The sequence below is a fragment of the Larus michahellis genome, chromosome 4, assembly GCF_964199755.1.
Source record: "Larus michahellis chromosome 4, bLarMic1.1, whole genome shotgun sequence".
NCBI lineage: Eukaryota > Metazoa > Chordata > Aves > Charadriiformes > Laridae > Larus > Larus michahellis.
In genome coordinates this window covers 38,729,276-38,745,998 of record NC_133899.1, presented here as the reverse complement: position 1 = coordinate 38,745,998, position 16,723 = coordinate 38,729,276, and the positions used below count along the sequence as shown (strand labels likewise).

The window sequence follows — 16,723 nt, the reverse complement described above, 5'->3', positions numbered from 1 at the left end:
CTCCTGTCATATCTGGATGTGAGAGTGCAGTAGGAGGTTGCTCTAGGCTTGTCTAGTAGGAGGATGCTTTCCAAGAGCCCCTACACGAGACACTTTTCAGCCCTTACTCCGATGTGTGAACCGTGCCAGTGAGCATCACTGCAAAGGCTGGGTTTGTTACTTTTCTCCTCCAGTTGGAAAGAAACGCCGTACCCTGTCTCACTTTGCCATCTGGGTGTGTGGAGCGAGGGTATGAAAACAACCAGTACAAGGTCTCGGAGCTGTGTTCAAACTTGATAACTCAAGCTCAAAGCAAACGCAAAATTCTGATTGCCAGGTGTGCCCAGTGGAGGGGAGCCTGTGTGGGAGAGGGCCCAAGGGATGTGGTGGAGAAGGGGGAAGGGAAGAGACAGGCAGGGGCTGGCAGGCTGGAAACCTGTGGTTTAGGTATGTCCTTTTACTGTGCTTAAGAAGCAATTCTGCCTGGCTAAAAGGAGTGAGGAGTAGTTAGTTACTTGTTTTAATGTACAGCAGTAGTGGACAGTATCAGGATGAAAAAGTTACAGCCTATAAGAAAATGGAGACAGGATGCTTTCTGCAGAACTCTTGTGTTGTGGAGGCCCTTCAAGAATTTCCTCCTTGCAGGAGGGCTCTGCTGCTTGTGGGGCTGCCGGCCGCTTGCTGAGAGACAGAGCAGAGGCTCCTCACAAGCCAGGAATGGTCCGTGGGGCTGAAGACACTCCTGTCACCAGGCTGGTGTCAATCTGCATTGGGCATCGCTACCCAGCAAGACTTGGCAACCTAAACCTGTGAGTTCAGTGTTACTGTGAGAGGGGTAAAATTAAATTGGTGGACCTAGTAAAATTAACTATCTAGATGAAAGGGTTGTGAAATTATGGGTTTGGTGCTGTGTGGTTTTTTGATTTATTTTTTTTTTTAAATACTGGTTGGCAAGCTAAATTACTTGTCTTTTGAAAGTGAGGTTTCTAGATAAGGAGCTTCAGCCAGTGTTTTAGAAGCAACCCAACTTCTAATTCACCCCCAGACAAGTCCCAGTGGAAGGATTAGATGTGGCTGAGTAAAAGGGGTGTAAACAGAGAAACATGTATGAATTTGTAGGGCATCCTGTTGCAAGTAAGTTTTTGTTGATGGTGAAGAGATTAAAGAGAAATAGTCCTACTTAACTTAATTTAATTTTTAAATGAAGAAAAAGTGTAGCTGGTAGAGAACCGTGGTGTGTTTTGCTGGACACTTCCCTCTTTCTTGGACACTGAAACCAAGAAAACCCCAACCATTTACAGAATTGTGCATTTCACCACCCTCTAGGAAACTGGGCTTTGTGGGCTGACAGGTAGCACTCTCCTGTTGCTAGCAGTCTCGTTAGCTGGTTACAATTTCAGCAGTGAGTTAGTGTGACAGTGGGTCAGGCTGTCGGAGCAGGTCAGGGATGCTCGGCGCTCTGGCTGCAGGACCTTATTTCAGACAGAAGTGCACGGAGTGCTAGAGGGATGCAAAGTCTGTCAGGGAACAGCTCTTCCGCTGGTCTGTGCTCTCCATCTGGTCTGGTGAGGTGAAATGTGTGCTTTGGGTGAAATTCGTATTGGGAAAGGCAGGAGGAGGTAGTACATTCTTCTACTCATCTGCGTTCATCCACCTGTTAGTGAAATATCGCAGAGCGCCGATCTCAAAATGCAGCAGGCACATACGCGATCTCCTTCACGTCTGTTCGGAGTTTATAGGCTTATTTTTTTGGAAGGGTCTTTGTCAGGTTTAAGTACTGATGTGGATGCAAACACAGGCAGTAGTTTGGTGTCCTGAATATCATCTTTAAATGGCACCAACTTGCTGCAACATTTGCTTCACAAATAACGGGACGTACAGCCTTAGGTTCAAATACCAGCTTTACTTCAAAGCACCCCTGCATATCTTTTGGCTTCTTCCAAAATACTCCTGAGGTATAGAGAACAGGAGAAGGAGAAAGCATCAGTCTGGACTCGATACGCTTTTCTGAGTTTCCTCTGTTGTTGAATGCTTTCCCCAGCAATGGATCATCGCTTCTTTGGGGCTCTTCCACTCCAGTGAACTCGTAGTATGGGGCCTGACGCGATGGAAAGGTCTGGGCAGCTGGCACTGAGCCAGGGCCTTTCCTCACAAAAGCTGTCATGATGCTGTCCGTTGTTATGGGGACACCGCTTATTTTCTTTGGATAAGTTTTTTGGCAATATGCAATGTAAGCAGGTATAGATTTAGACAGTTTAATTTTAAAACAAACTGATTACAAAGCTACTTTCACTTGCTCTGCTCAGCAGCCTGAGGCGTTATTTATTTTTCCATAATACAAATTCTGGGCAAAAACCTGTCTATGATTGTGACTCAAAATCTGGAGACTAAACAATTACTTCAGTAAAGATTTCAGTGTGGCATTTGACGCCCTGCAGATTGCCCAGCGTATATAATCCTATTAACTGAAGTGGAGAGATGAGATCCTTTTATGTTTAGAATCAACAAACACTGCACACTAAACCCTGCTTGTCTCAGACAGCTAACTAAATAGGCACCGAGAGCTCAGTCTGATGGTTGGCTACTTGACTCACCAAAGTAAATACAGATAATACTAAGTGTTCTGAAAATGCCAGAGTGAAGTCCTTGCTGCTGCTTTTTCCAGAGTATCTCTAAGATCTGTTTGTTTGTTTGTTTTGCCTTGCATAACTTTGGGCTTGCTTGCTTTTTCTCTCTTCTCATTAAAATTTTCTTCATGCTGCAGTATTAACAATCTTACCCCATTTGCTAAATTCATGCCAAAACTTCTACTTCTTCCGTGTTTTCCACCTCTTAAGTGAAATGGAAACCCTGTGCCAGGACGAGCTCTGACATGCTACAGAAAATAATGTTCCTTTCAAAAAATACTGTAGTAAACAAATACCAACAAATTTACAATGTCAAGTATACAGAATTTAGGGAATAACAACTGAGAGTGTCCCATGCAATCTCTCTTCTGTGCCACTGTGCACGTTTGCTGTGATGCAGTCTTCAATTAGTTGTGTGCTCACATAGTACTTCTTTTCAAAACTTGGTAATAGGCATTTAATAAGGATTTTCATGCATAATCTCCTAAGGATTTCAAAATTATATTTATTTTTTTAACTATATGATTATCTCTTATTTTGGCTAAGGACATAACTGATACCAATGCAATGTTGTCTGTATGTGGACAAGCCCTAGAAGGAGATGACACATCTCTCCTTCAGTTGTTGTTTCCAATCTTATCTTGCTTTTATACCAATCCAGAGCTTCTAAATCTTCTTTTGGGATGCATTCTGTGCAACTGTTCCCCTGCTGCCATACAATTCCTGGTCTTGTTGTTTTACAACCGATATTTGGAAGTTAAAAAGTGCCCTTGGGCTCATTCTCTTTTTTTAGCAATGTTGTCCCCCTGTGAAGGGCAAACACTTGTAGAAGTCAGTCTTAATAGTGTTGCCTATTCTACTGTAAGAGAATTTCAATACCAATAAATCAAAGTAAAGAAAACATCATAAAAAATAATTTGGGTGGTACACTTGGTTGTTATATTATTGGTTTTAGAAGGCAAATGGTAGCTACATCATTAGGAAATATACTGAGAATCATAGAATTGTAATTCAGGTTGGAAGGGACCTCTAGAGGTCATCTGCTCCAACTCGTCAACTCCAGAGTTCTAACTAGATCAAGTTATCCAAAGCTATGTCTGGTCACAATCCTGAGTGCAGCGTATTGCTCCAGAATATCTGGGACACCCCAGGCCTGCTGGAGAGTTACCTGTGACTGTTTCCTTTAATGGAACGAAACAGGATGCCTGAATGAGCTCCTGGCTAGATAGAGGGATAAAACACAGTTAAATACAGGAAAGATTACACTGCAGTTCGTTCTCAGAGGAAAAGACAAGAATAAACCCAGAACAAATGAAAAAAGTGGGGAGGGAAAACAGGGGGGTGTTGATAGATGCTGTAAGTTTTGAAGTGCTGAGCTGGCAGAATGTGAAAGTGAACTCCATAGGTTACAAATTTTTGCCAAGGAATTTCATAGTCTTCCTGGAAAACTTGCCTCTAAGCCACTACTGCGATCTGGGGGCATTTATTCTGGAGAGAACCCACAGTGTTTCTGATGCATTTTGTTGCATGTGGTGTGCATGCATATCTCCCGTGGTGTGATGTAATGTATCATGGCATGTGGTGTTATAAATAGAATGATGAGATCTTGCAAAAACCTGCCTGGCAGGCAAACTCACTGTCTCTCCTTTTGAAGGCTTCCTGAGCTCTCCATTACACTCCCTTCTTTTGTTAAAAGGTGCCTTCCCGCCCCCCCCCCACCCCCCCCCGCACCCTCCCACTCAGGCTCCTAGGGAGCGATTGGGATAGAATGGCTTTTCCTCCCAAATTCCTTTTGCTTGTCAGCAGCACAGCAAAGACTTCATGGGGGCAGCGTCTTGCTGCTCTTGGTTCCTGTCTCTCCTTTCATCTGTGTCTACACACTTCTAATTTGCTCGGTGCTATGGGCAAGATGCTAATTTTAGCAACCTTGTGTAATTACTCTGAAGTCACTGGGGTTAATGCATGTGTACAGTATAGTTCCAATCAGAATCTGGCCTTATGTTGTCTTAATATTTTTGGCTTTTTTTTTTCCTTCTTTTTTTTTTTTTCCCCCCTGACAGTAAATTCAATCTCCGTGGCCTTAACAGCAATGCTACTGTTAGAATAATATTCAATGTTTTAAAATAGGCTATGGAGTCAGAGTTACCAACACGACAGCATGGGAGCAATTCCCTGGGCTTTCTGGCAGTGATGCTGGACTGCAATTTTATGCTCCCCAGCTTGCTCTGTGCTCTCTGGAAGAGTGCTGGGTTACTATATTTATGCCTATCAGTTAAGAATACTGCTTTACAAGCGTTTATTTCTAGAACTGTTTGGGTTTCCTGGCAGGCTTCTCCTCTGAGTGCCTAACTAAGAATAGTTCCTTTTAGCTGCATCTTGTGTAAGAGTTGAAGGTGATCTCAATTGCCTGCTAATAGTCAGTAATCTAAAGCATCAGCTGTAAAACTGGACTAATCAGGACTCCCTCTTATATGTTTCATGTTCTAGTGTCTGACAAAAGATACAGACAGGGACTAAAATTTCTTTTTCACTAGAAATTTTTAGTTGTTTTGTCTTCACTTTTCTTACAGACTAAAATGATATATTTCTGAAACTGTGTTGAAAGAAGCATTAATGAACAACAGCATGATTTACCCTTGTTGGCTCAAATACTTTGATAGATCTGTGAAGGTACTGTATGATATATGCCCGAAACTCTTACATACTGTGATTTCCTGATGCAAAGCTTGTTACTTCTGTTGAATAAAGCCCAGACGTATTGTGGTACCTTTTCCTGAAGTCTAAAGTGGTCTTGAGGCCCCAATTGGCAAGTCCGTACAAGAAGACAGCAGTTTGGTGCCATTCACTCTCCTTTCGTTGAGCCACCCAGGAGAAGTGTGCATGCAGAAGTCACTGAAATATTTTACGGGGAGAGGTTGCATCAGGCTTCATGTAGCTCCTGAGGGGTGAGGAGGAACAACCAAATGTAGCCAACAAATAATTGGCTTGTTTAATCACTTCCCGCTCACTATGAGTCCATACATAAGAAAGCATTAACCAGAGAAAATGTTAGCACATGAACGCTGCGTTGAGTTGAAACTCCACACATTGTGTTTGGCTCAGTAATTTAGGCAAAAACAAAACACATTCAGCCTAAAGCAACATAGCTCTTGTTAAATTTCACAACTCGTGAAACATTTGAAATGCTATAGTGTTACAAATTAAAAGCACATTTATATGCATGATTGGATGCATATCAGGGGATAGTTTTTAGTAAAGTCTTTCTTTTTTCTTTACTCTTAATCTTTCCAGCTACGCTGAAACATGATCCTTTATTAAACTTTATCTTGTGTTGTGTCACCCTGCCTCTAGTTATTGCGTATCTCGCATCCCCATTTGGATCTGCTGCAGAGTATTTTCTTTCTGGTTACTTTAAGGGCTGTTCTTTGCATCCAAATTCTTTCCCCTCTCTTAATTTATTCTGCTCCAGCTGCAAGGATTTATTTCTATCTGCAGCACAGAAAAGCAGTCAGACTAAGTAATGAAAGCAAATGTTGCTCTTCTTGCTGTCACAGAACATCTTTCTTCTAGATCTAAACGTGTGCTCCTCATCAGAAACAAATGGATCTAGTATGGGCTGCAATCCAAAGCATGTACAACAAATTCAGGACTTCTGCAGCTACTTAATTGATAGCCAGGAATTAAGATAACTACTGTGCCCTCTGATCCTGCTTGACGAGCAGAACCAAATGCTACAATTCAGGAGTATGGACTTGAAGCATTTTTTTTTTAATCTCAAATTTCCCTCATTTGAAATGAAAATACATGATAAAACATAGAAGTGCTGGAAGGAACTGCAGTTGCTTGTAAAACCTTCAAAACCTCTTTTTGTCACTGTGGTATCTTGTCTCCCATTGCTGATGGATAAGTGTGAAGGGGAGGCTAAGTGGATGCTGTGGGATTTTGGAATCCTTAATGTATGTTTAAATCGCATTTTAAATGTGTAACCACATTGAAGCCTGGATTCAGCAATGCAACAGAATCTGAAATTAAGCATGGCTTTAATAACCGCCTGGTGCTAAGGAATACTTCCTAGATTAATTTGAATAAATTTTATATAAAATCGTCCAAAGCTTGTTTTTGTTAATTGCCTTGTGATGGGACATACAGAGCAGCAGAAACACTAAATAGAAAGGTGAGGGGAGACTAGTTCTCCCTGAATTCCTCACCTGTGACTGAATCCCCTGGCAGGAGGTATCTGAAGTATCTTAAGGCGTCTCTTATGTTCTTAACTCCACCACCACTTGCCCTTAATCACACAAGAAGTTGGTATTGGGAAGAAAAGAAAATGCATCTGGTGCAATGTTTTTACATCGGTCAACTATCTAGTAGAATAATCTTTAAAACAAATCCTAATTAAACAGCTTTTGCATCTTTTTAAACAAACAAAAAAGCCCCATACAAACTTTTTTCTGTTGCACTCATAGACTTGTTCTTCCATGACACTCATGAGGGATTCCCTTTTACTGAAAGCCTAAGATTGGGAGCTTCACAGCATGTGGGGTTTTGTGGCAAAAAGCAAGTTATTCCTGATGCTACATTTGTTCACGTCTAACACTGTCTGGTTGCAGCATGAACCATCCTTTCTTGCAGTGAAGGGACTCAATAACCCCTTTGTGAATGCTGAAGAACGGTGGGTGAATATAGGGAAGGAATTAACTTCAAATCAGATGGTTTGTCTATGTCATCAGACACTTCAATGCATAGAGAGTTCCCTATGGGGAAAAACACCTACATAGTCAGGAAAAGTAAACAAAGGAACTCGAGGACACTGATATCTGGTAGCTGTTTTATGGTTTGCCTCCGAGCTGCTAAGGTACTCGAAAGTTCTGATCCACAGAGAAATTTGCTATGGGAAGTGGGATAGATCACCGTAAGAGAAGAAATATAATGTGCTTTTGTCACGCGGTGGCAAGTGCTGTAGGGACTCAGTATACCTGTGTTTCAGTGATGCTCTTTGAGATGTCAAGCTTGACCGACTGTGTCTTCATGGTGGTTTGCCTATGTAGGCTTTGGGTGTGTTGTTTTTTGGTGTTTTGTTTTTGTTTTTTTTTTTTCTTCTTCTATTAATAAAGCTTAAAAAAGAAAGCAAGGTGGGGGGGAAAAAAGCCTCTATGCATGATCATGGAGTGAATGATAAGGACACATCCCATACCTCGCTACAGCAAATGGTGTCGGCATCCTTAAAGTAAGTGGTGAAACAAAAGGTTTTCCCTTCGTTAAACCACAGTGCATATCGCAGCTCTGCAATGAAATTTATTCCTCACGAAGCTTGTTTGAGAGCTGCACTCTGGAATTTGCGTGCAATTCTTCCACAGTTGTCTTTGAGCTTAATAGTCTCCCACTGTGGCTGAATTAAGGGCCCAGTAGACTTTCCTTTGCCCACGTATATCTTGAATATTGGAACAGCTGAGATATGACTTTATGTATCTTTCAGTCTGTAAGCAATGAGATGAACTGAGGGGGAGTCTGCCTCTGCTCCAACCTGTTCTGCACATGCCAAGCCTGTCCCTAGTGGAAGCCAGCCTCCGAGTGTCTCTGCACAAATGTTATAACCAGACAAACTATATTCAAAATAACTCTGAAGTCAGAATAATCTTTCTATCAAGATTATGGGGTGCAATTGAATGAAACAGAAATTAGTTGGTTTTTTTTTTTAATACTCACTTGAATTTCTAAAGCTTATTACTAAATGAGAAGTTGGTTTATTATCCTACAGGTTCCTGATGGAAATAATTAGCTTCTTTCACCACTGAGAATCAACGCAATAAGCTATTCTTGAGACCTATCCTGCCAAAGATAGGTGTTTAAAAGTGTTCTCTCCGTGAGTAATTGTTTTCTGTGTTATCTGCAGAGAGAAATAGATTTACATCCCAGAAACAATTGCAGACTGCTAAAATTGGCCACTTACACAAAAGCCAATTAATTTTTTTCCCTGTTTTCTACCAAGGAGTTCAATTCTGATATGGAAACTATCTTGAGTTACAGTGATATGGGGTCAAACTTATCAGAATATATTTTCTGGTCATTCATCATTGTGCTGTGTGGGTCTTGACTTCGTTCTCCCCTGCCCCTCTCTCAGTCAAAACATGTCCTGCCTACTTATTTTCTTATGCTTTGGGTTTGGTTTTTTTCTTTCTTTTTGTTTTGCTGTTTGGGCTTTTTTGTTTGTTATAGTTCTCAAACCAAATTTGGATGAAAGATACTTAATCTTCCCTGTTTTACGTCTCTGAATGTGTTTCTCCTGTGTCTGGAACTTCCCCTTGAGGCTGGTGGTTCTGCTCAAGGGTGTTGGGGTTTGGATGGTAATCCGGGCATTATGGTTTACATTTGAACAGAAGGCAAGCCTGCTGGAGGATGGTGGTTAATCCTCTGGATAATAATGCCTGCTCCTGGTTTAAAAAATGGGCTGGTTCTGGTGCTCATGACCAGTAACATCAGGACTGTGCTCCCTGCGGGCTCCTCAACTCCTTTGCCATTTTTAAGTATGGGAGAGTGAACACTGATCTGAGCTGCTGAGTGTGCATCATGAAAGTTTTGTTCAGAGGGAGATCATACTAACATTGGGCTAAATGCAAAGTTTGTTTTGTGTCCCTAAACGGAAAAGATTTATAGCACCTTTGTTTTGATCTTCATATATACTAACTTTGAATAGAATGGTTAATGCCTTATTACTGCTTGAAATTACAAACCTACGTACAATAGAAGTTCAAATGGCTTCTTCATCTATTATGTACGAATACAACTCAGAACACAAACAAGTTTCCAGGCTTTGTTCACAAGAGACCAAGGAACGGTTAAAAACAGTAGAGAAGGAGAACACAATTTATTTAGATTCTTAAACTCTAGACAAACCCATCTTGACAACCCCAGTAAAGGAAAAATGAGGCATTAACTTCAAGGATTTAGGGGGAGGTGGGTGAAGCTAGAGATAAAGCTGTTAAAATAGCTTTAATAAGGATGAGGTACTCTGTTAACAAAGTCTCCTGCTCTTCTACTTGTAATGACGTGCTGTTGACAGATGCAATTATTTTATAAAATAAAGACACGAACGCCCATAAATGTAAGTGCCAGATAATGACTTGCACTTGGGTTTTTTGTCACTTTTTCTGTTCTCAGTAAATATTTTTCTCCTGAAATGTTTATCACGGCAGTTAATAATTTAAAGTTATTATATAGCTAAGGACTTCACTCAAGGCTGATGTTACGTTAGCCAATGCAGCAATATAGAATAGACAATGATCTCTACTGAGTTTACTTTCTGAAAAGTCAAGGCAGACTAATAAAAACAGGCAACAAATAGAAAAATGGTACAAATGAATTTCTATTTGAAGCACAGCCTGTGCCAGGAAAAGAGTAAAGCGTTCTTCTAAAGTATTTATTTCCTTCTTCAGCTAAGGGAATAGCCTTCATATGTGCAACAGCCAGGGATTTTCTTCTAAATATAACTCAAGTAAAAATTGCAGGGGTCTTTTCTATGCCTAAATCATGTTGTTTAAGTGTATGTTAAACGTAGTCAGATGCTGTCTTGCATTCCCATTTAGAAATATTAACTAGAGACTCTTTGGACTTGTTTTAAAAACAATATCCTAGAATATCTGTGCTCAGCAAGTGTTGTTCAGAGGTCCTGAGTTCCAGTGAATTTGCTCTAATCTTTGAAGAGGGATGCAGCACTGACTTCAGCTGAAAGGGGAATGGCCCAAATGGACTAATAAATTGGGACAAGTGGATTACAAAACCAATTCTTGATTTCATTTACCACAGTATGCCTGCAGCCCATGTGGACACTAGTGGAATTAACGTGGCAAGGCAGAATCCATTTTATCTATAAATTTTTTTCTACTTTTAATATAGATGCTGCATCTGCAAAGAAAATGGTGAGTCTGAATTTCAGTGGCTGAAGAGATCTGTATGTTTATGATTTCAGTGCAAAGATGAAGCATATAGATCTATGAAAGAACCTTCTGAAGGACCAAGTAATAGGAAAGGTATATGTTAACACCGGCTTGGTTTGTTATGAATATAGCTGGGGAAGGTTTCCAGTTTCAGCTGTACTAAGTAGGCAGATTACAATCTAATAATACATTGTATGGGGTGGGTGGAAATTGGGCTCACTTTTAAACAAGTGCAAATACAGTCAGTATATATTAATTTCTAAGGTACATGTGTTCCCTGTTCTTCCTCAGCTGTTACCTCCTGAAGTAAGTACCACCTACACCTTCTTTTTGAAGATGTAACAACTAAGCAGACATGCAAAATCATAGTTGGTTTTTTTTTTTCATTATTTTTATTTGGAAATAATTTAGTGACTTAAATGTGAATTGCAAAGATCACTTTTGGTTAGAACTTGTTTCTGTCAGGTTAATAGGGGGCCATATGACATGGTTCATGATATATTGGTGGATGTAGATTGCTCAGGATGCTCTACCCATGCGTTACATACACTTAGCAGCTTATTCCTATTGCATAAACTATTCATTTCTATGGTGAATATTTGAGATCCCGATGGCTACTAAATCCTCATTGATTTGTTTTATGTTATGATAGCTACATGGGTGATATACAGTGACCCCTGAACTTGGTCTGTGATCCCAGTATCCAACCTTTGACAAGAACAAGGTGGCCCTTTGTCCTTATGCTAGCTCTTGCCGGACAGTCCTCTCATGTCCAGCAGATCTCTGCTTCTAAGCTTTCATCTTCACATCCCTTTGATGTTTGTCAAACAATCGAGTCTCATCTTCTCCAAATCTTCTCACAATTCCTTTTATTTGTTGATGTTCTCTAATGGCCTTCATAGAAGAAATGTGGAAATTCTCTGGATCAACCATCTTTGGTTTATACTGCCTCAAACTCCACTTTACATGAAGGTCTATTGTTAGACAGAGGTCTGTTGTTAGTACACATGCTGTTTTAGCTAGTCTTACACTCCTGAATTTTTCATGAAGTGCAAAATTAACATTCAAAGCCTTATTGTAAGGCACAAGGAGACCCAGCAAGTCAAATAAATTGAGTCACCTGTTGAATACACCCAGCTCTTGATATGACTATTTTGCTGGTGCTGGACTTGTCATAGTACAAATTTAAGTGGGTGAATTGATATGGTATGTCTGAAATTTCTTTTCTTGTAAAGAATGTTGCTCTGGGGCTTTTATGCATGTCTGATCTCATCAGGTCCAGGGGATATGTAAGTATCTCTGCTATTATGCCACTTACGACACTATTTCTTGATTTCTAGTAGAAGTAAGCACAGTATCAAGTTTGAAAATAATCCACTGTGGGGAAGGGTTCTAACTTTAAATCTATATTTCAATGCCATTACAACAATAAAATTGTTAGGGAAAAATAAATCCTATAAACTTCCACAAACCCAGAAATGTCATAGATTAATAGCTTGTTTTCAAGCATCTTAATAAATAACAATGCATGAATCCTGAAGGGTTTAGGGATCAGATAGTTATTCACATTTAGTCCTATTGTGTAATGCATATGATTTAAAGAACATAAACATACAATCAAGTGATTTAGGTAAAAATTAAATAATAGTACGGACCAATCCAAGGTTCTAAAATCCTTTCTTGAAAACATAAAATTTTCGTGCTATCCCTGTTCAGGAATGAACTTTTTTATTACTGTTGTATTTTAGAGATTGTGAAAGGAAGGCACAGAGATTTTAAATCTTGTTCGGGTCACAGATAGAGCAAATATTAGAACTTGGAAGTTCCTGTTTCTCACTTCTGTGTTTACAGTATGAAGGTATCAACATCAAATAAGCTTTGTGTTCAGTTTCTTTTCGTTGAGAATCTTATCCAATCCACTCTTTCTTATCTCCTGTTAATTTGGGTTTCTTGTAGATAAGGGGAACTGTTCTCAGTGTATCTTTCTTTCCTGCTAATAGGATATTGGTGAGATACTGTCTCCGATATTGCCCTGCTTTCATACTTGACACTTTATTCCACAGCAGCAACCCAGAACACGTGTCAGTTAAATGAGACTTCCAGCTTTTGCCTGGTTATCACTATGATCAGATTTTGATGGAGAGGCCATTAGCAATTGCATTCACAGTCTCCAGATGTATCTGTACTCTTCTCGACCTATGAATCTAGGACATCTCTGAAATATTTATCTGGCTTCAGTAAGAAATCTTGCGTAGATATTGTTCTTTTAATACATCCTTATTGCAAGCTCTAAAAAATATCTTGAAAATATGTGTGATAAGCTATGAAACATTCTCCTAGAATAAGAACATTTATTTATAAGGGAAAGAATATTACAAAGGAAGAATTTAGTGATTAATTCACACATTTTGAGATGTGTTGGGAAGTTTTAGGAGCTGTATTGACAGTGTATTCCAGTAGGCTTGCTGTTATAAACTAGGATAAGCTACAGTGGCAGAATGACTGGTGCTTACACTGAAGCTTTTTTTTTAAAGAAATTTTTATGCTGATCTTAGCTGTATCGCTAAAGGTGTTTTCTAAGGTGAGGAGGTCAGCTAATGAAGTTGGAATGGGAGGCCAGTTTCCCAAATGCCTTAATGCGAGGCTTACTCTGAATTTTCCTAGGGTATTAACAGAATTCTACTTTACATATATGGTGTGCCAGCAGACTCAACCCTGATGGAAGTGAGTGGTGGTGGTGGCTGGAAAATGCTGAAGCTGGAACAGAAACTTCTGAGGTACTTTCCTTAGGATTTGGTACTTCGATAGTGTTTCTTTCCAAGGAATATAAAATTTCAGGACTCATTGGACAGTAAAGTCATAGAAAGTTTGAATGGTAAAGATGCAAAGGAGTGATGGCTGTGGGCTGTCAGTGGAGTGGAATCTGCACCATCACTATAAACAACATCAAATGAAAAATAGTATCTTGACTTCTGATAAGAAAATAAGACTCATTTCATTCATATTTTATATTCTTGTGTTAAGAGTCACCTAGACTCCTTGAGTTGGTGGAGAGAGAAATTTGACTGATCCTGATAAAGGCTATGAAATGCTCCTGGAGGAGCTTATTCAGAGTTTAGTTTTGGGGAAGTCTATGTGATTAGTCTCTAAACCATGTGGAATGCATCCTGCCCCAAATTTCAGTCATTAGTCGAACTCAAGCCTGGCCTTCTGTATGAGGTACCTTATACTGGGGGATGAGGGGGATTTACTCTAAGGTGAAGACAACTCGTGTTCCCCACAGCACTGTGGGTTGGAGGGCATGCTTAGAGTGGGTGGTGGAGAGTAGTGGTGTTTTGTGTAGCCCTTCTGTTCCATCATGGCTGTCTCTCAAACCTGATGGCCACAGTGCTCCCTGCCAGGCAGTACAACGATGCATCTGTTGATCACCTGCCTGAAACCTGGTGGTGGTCAGCCACAGTGAGTGAATCATGGTGAAAGTCAGACGTGTACGCAAAGGTGGGAAAAAACCCAAGTAATTGAAAAGTTTTAAAATAATCATTTGACTGATTACAGCTTAAGTTGTAAAGCTGCAAATGCTTTTGAAGGGAATTAAAGAAGCTGGGAAGGGGAAAAATATCAAATTACCAGTACGAGGAATGATTATGTTAATACCTTGCTGAGCTTCCAAGCATACCCTGTGGGAACTAGATGTTTACAGAGCCCTGAGCAAGCTCTTTCTCAGCTAGGTGCTTATGTACTAAAAAAAAAAAAAAAAAAAATCAACACAACTATCTTCCCTGAGCCAAAGCTTCTCAATGCTTGCTAAACAGCACAGATGGACAAGTTTCCATGGGCACTTGAATTGAGGAGTTTAAAGGGATGGAGGGCAGGAGTGGGGAAAGTATTGACTGCTGGAGAGATTTGTTCTAATACTACTACTTTTGATTGAAGGTGAATGGATGTTCCTACCTCAGTTAGCTTAAAAGTTTCTGTTGATTTTTTCACCATTTCTTTTGGATGCTTTGGTGAAATTCTCTGTAGCTTCAGGTGTGTGTATTACAAGCCTCATTTTAGCTGATCACCCAAAGCTTTCTGCAGAGCCCATGGAAACAGGCATTTATCTGCTCTGCTTTGCATGTCTGCCTCAAGGTGAGATGAGTTGTGTCCTAGCACTACCTGCTTCCCATCCTTGACTGTTGTGGGAGCTTAGTTGTCCATCATCCATGTTCCACTCAGACGACTTTCAGACTTTATTTGGATAGCTTAGCTACTTGGCCCACTTAAAGCAGTCCTTTTAAGTAGGTGTATATCTATGTTAAAACAATGTCATAGGCTAATGTTTTGCAACCTTCCCTTTAACTTCTCTTCATTTCCATGTCTAATCTAGGCTGTAGATTCCTATTTTTACTGTCTGAGTATCATGAAGGCCTTGTGGCATGCTAATAAATAGCCCTAATTCCTGCTAGGGACAAACTTGCTTTTTCTACACAGTTTTAAACTATCTGTTGGAGGCATGGCAATATGCAGTGATGTGTCATACTGCCGCTTTTTTAGATCAAATACCTTCCCTTTTTAGGCAAAAGGCTGCATATTGAATGCCTACAGGAACTCTGCCAGTGTTACGAGTGACCCTGAGCAGCTGGTGGAAGAGATTTCGGCAGAAGCTTTCCTCAGCCTTTGTGGCTCTGGGCTGGGGATGCTCAGTCCAGATGGAATCTGCAAACCATTCATCTGCCAAACTCAAATAAGCCTTTAGTGGTCATGTGTAAAATGGGACTTTTCTCAGTTTGGAAACAGAAAACTTTGGCAGGTTTTCCTGGAAACAGGAAAATTCAGTACCCTTCCAAAACCAAGATTCTTCTTAAAAATGAGCAGTTTTGGTGTGATTGTGGTTTTTGGTAGGGTTGTTTCGGGCTTTTTTGAGAAAGCAGAACTTCTGAATGTGTCACCTTGAAAGAGTTTTGTGGTTGGTTTTTTTTGTGTGTTGTTTTTTTTGTTGTTGTTGTTGCTTTTTAACATGGACAACAAAACGGTTATATGATTTTGCTGGGAATTCAGTCTGAGGCAGACACCCATTGGGAAATTTTCATGGCCCAAACAGAGTCATAAAGCAGGTTCTAGAAGGGGATGTTTGAGATATAGGCAGCACAACAAGCACTGCTGTCATGGTTTAACCCTAGCTGGCAACTAGGACCATGCAGTTGTTCACTCACCTTCTCCCACCTTTCCTCCTTCCACCTTTCGGCCCATCCCAAGCAGCGATTGTGGATTCCTGCACCCCAGCCAACCCCCATTTATATACTGAGCCATATATCTGTGGTATGGAATATTTCTTTGGCCAGCTTGTCCTGTCTATGCTCCCCCTCAGCTTCTATGGGAAGCTGAAGAAGTCCTTGACTTAATATAAGCATTACTTGATAATACATACTGTTTTAGTTGTTGCTAACATTATTCTCTTACTAAATCTAAAACACAGCAGCTGCTAGGAAGGAAATGAACTCTATCCCAGCTGAAACCAGGACAATTGTTTATACCATGGTGATACTTCTGGAGGTGCATGGATCATTTGTTACAAAGTTTTCATAGATTGCAGGTTCGTACCCAGGAAATAGGGCTTTTAAAGCTTTTTCCTATACGCACAGTCACTGCTTGGTACCCGTGTGCTCTGTGTAAATGCTAGGCTCTCTGACTGGGATCTTCCAAACCAATCCTGATCTTTTAAAAATGTACAAGCTGTAAATGCCAACACACAGAAACACCCCAAAAAGAATGATCTTTAACAGATCTTGAGGCAGCTGGTGTGTATAAATGTTTTATGTATCTCAGTGCACTGACACTGACTAGACCATCACGTGCCACGTGGAGCTGGATGTTGAAAGCTACTTGTGTAATGCAGTTGCGTTGCCATCCTGGGTTAGACAGATGGGTGTCCCTGTGCCATGATGACAGTGTGGATTGTACCCATAGGCGTGCAGGGCCTGACACAGGAGCTGCCCTGGGCTTGCGATGGGATCTGGGCAGCCAAAGGAGAAGCTTGACCATGGGTCTGCTGAGCTGCTTTCTCTTTGCTGTGATGATGTTTGGTGTGTGTGATAATGGGGCTAGTGGACCCTTGATTATATAGACCCTGCAGACAGCTGGCCCAGTGTGGATTTCTGAGTGCCAGTGATGCTAACAAAGTTTTGGAGACATGATGGATCT

The 16,723-nt window shown here is 40.5% G+C and overlaps 1 protein-coding gene across 9 annotated transcripts in view; it reads left to right on the top strand.

Annotated features, from left to right (window-relative positions):
- Nucleotides 1-16,723, top strand: part of TUNAR (transmembrane neural differentiation associated intracellular calcium regulator) — a 168,001-nt gene that overhangs the window by 40,799 nt on the left and 110,479 nt on the right. Inside the window, exon 3 of one of the 9 annotated variants that reach the window (XM_074584087.1) lies at nt 625-788. The exons of the other annotated variants lie outside the window; for them this stretch is intronic. The gene's annotated coding sequence lies outside the window, so the exon portion shown is untranslated. The remainder of the gene's footprint in view (nt 1-624; nt 789-16,723) is intronic. 9 annotated transcript variants of the gene reach the window in all.